Raw genomic sequence first — 2,500 nt, forward strand, 5'->3', positions numbered from 1 at the left:
TATAGTTGCCAACAATATCATAAAAATAAAGGTAAAGTATAATTAGTACTAATTGAACTTAAGCTGATTTACTGTTTCCTACATTAAAAATTATAGTTTAGAAAAAACTTAATGAAAATACATTTTTATGTGAAGCGCAAATACTAATACAAAACAGGGATTAATCCTTCAAGGCTCATTTATTTATACTTTATGAAAACGTGATTTTTTACGAAGCACAAATTTGACACAGCAAAATTCTACGCGAGTCAAGCAGCCTTCAAGAATTCCAACGAATCGCATGAAAAATTCAGAAATTGTGCGTTCTCCTGAAACCCTAAAACTTCTTCACACATATTACCATATCACAAGGCTGACAGTATAACACATTTAGTGACCAAAGCTGTGAGCTTATGCAAGGGCCTTCGCTCAGTTAGTTGCAAATTATTCCACTTTTTCCATTTTATTAGTATAATTGCGTTGTAAAGTGGTCTCATTAATTTGAGGTTAATTTTACAAGAAACGTGAAATTCTTCCTGGGACTTTTTACCCTTAGGATATTTCATGTCTCACTTGCGCTCTACTTGACTTTGAGGGACCATTATGAGTTTATTTCATCTCCTTTATAACTCTGAAGAGCTTAGGGCATTAATGGGTGATAGTTTTTATTTAAATGTTATCAGTTTAACGAGCCATCCATCTCATAATGTGAATATCTTATTTTATTTATTGCATTTTGTACTTGATTATTTCTAGGTTACAGGGCCAAGTCTTTGACATACACAATATTAAAGATGTATTAAAATTTCAGTCACAAGGACATGTCTTTATAAATGCCAATTTCAGCTGTCATACCAAACTGACGTCCTATGTTGTCTCTAAATAACTCTAATACTATTTTATTGGTGTATTTCCGTGTGGCACCTTTATTTTTTAACTCGTCACATTTGGAGACGAAGTGAAACCTTGTCAAATTTTCATGGCATTTTTCAAAGTTATTGCTTCAGTGAAAAGGGTGTTTGCAAAATTATGCTGCTACCGTTTCGTGTGTAATTGGAGAGAGAGAGAGAGAGAGAGAGAGAGAGAGAGAGAGAGAGAGAGAGAGATGAATGCAGTAATCTCTCGCTCTCTCTAAATCCAAGGCGTTCATCGACTTTTTTATCAATGTTTCCGTAACTCTGGAAAAGCTAACTGCAAACTTCATTCATTCCTTCAGAATGTTTTCTTCTTACCCTCATGGAAGTCAGTTCGTTCTGTCAATTGAGATTGCCTACGAATAATACATAACAAATACTAGTCAAATTGTTCTTTTTAATAAGAAGAGTGAAGTTGCCTTTTAAAACTATCATCTGGCTTTCAAGTCAATTGCCCCCTTGGGCTTGTTCCAAATGATGAATAGGCTTCGTCAAAGATATAAACGGTTAAAATATTAGCCTCGGTACACTAACGACGGAGAGAGAGAGAGAGAGAGAGAGAGAGAGAGAGAGAGAGAGAGAGAGAGAGAGAGAGAGAGTTAATGGAAGAACTTTGCAAAATACAGAAGTACTACTTCCCGACCCACAGTCCTCCAAAGGGCATTACAAGTTAGCAGTAAAGTTGATCTTTTTATTAAATACAATTGAAAACCCTACTTGAATTGGAGAGGAAATTACGCGAATGTTTGTTCAAATGGAGAAAACAGATAAACTAGAAATAATGGAGAGTAATTAAGCGATGAAAAAAATACGAGTAGGAGCAAGAAGGGAGGAAGGAGAATTACATTCAGAACTGGGTTCGGCTCTTTCAATTTGCATACCCATTACCTAGGTAAACAAAAGGATAACTACATTAATTAAGCCCCCTCACGTTCTCTCTCTCTCTCTCTCTCTCTCTCTCTCTCTCTCTCTCTCATTATCATACCTATTCAACTAAAAAATAAATTGTAGTAAACTGACTGATTCTCTCTCTCTCTCTCTCTCTCTCTCTCTCTCTCTCTCCTCTCTCTCTCTCTCTTAAGAAATATAGCAAAATCATTTTAATCCCAAGAAAATTTCTTTTCGGAATTTTTCGCCTTCGTAAAATCGGGATTTTGGCTACACGTCAATTGCAGGAGACAATCCTTATGGAACGCCACAAGAGAAACTGAAAAATCTATTTAATTGGAGGACACTTTTTTTTCTTCATGAACCCAAAAACATGATTGCATGTATCATGTCGTAAATATAACATTACACCAAACACCAACCTCCACACACACCCACACATACACATATATATATATATATATATATTATATATTAATATATATATATATATATATATATATATATATATATATATATATATATATATATATATATATATATATATATATGCGTGAATGCTCTTAACTGTCCAGGTCCAGAAACAGACCAAGAGCAATCTCGACTAATCCTCTTTGTAAAGGATGACACCCGACGTGATATCGCCCGTTGCTTAAAGGCCAAGATTTACTGAGACGTCAAGGGGAAATTTCTGCTAATCATCTCTCTCTCTCTCTCTC

The sequence above is a fragment of the Macrobrachium nipponense genome, chromosome 11, assembly GCF_015104395.2.
Source record: "Macrobrachium nipponense isolate FS-2020 chromosome 11, ASM1510439v2, whole genome shotgun sequence".
In the NCBI taxonomy this organism is placed as follows: domain Eukaryota; kingdom Metazoa; phylum Arthropoda; class Malacostraca; order Decapoda; family Palaemonidae; genus Macrobrachium; species Macrobrachium nipponense.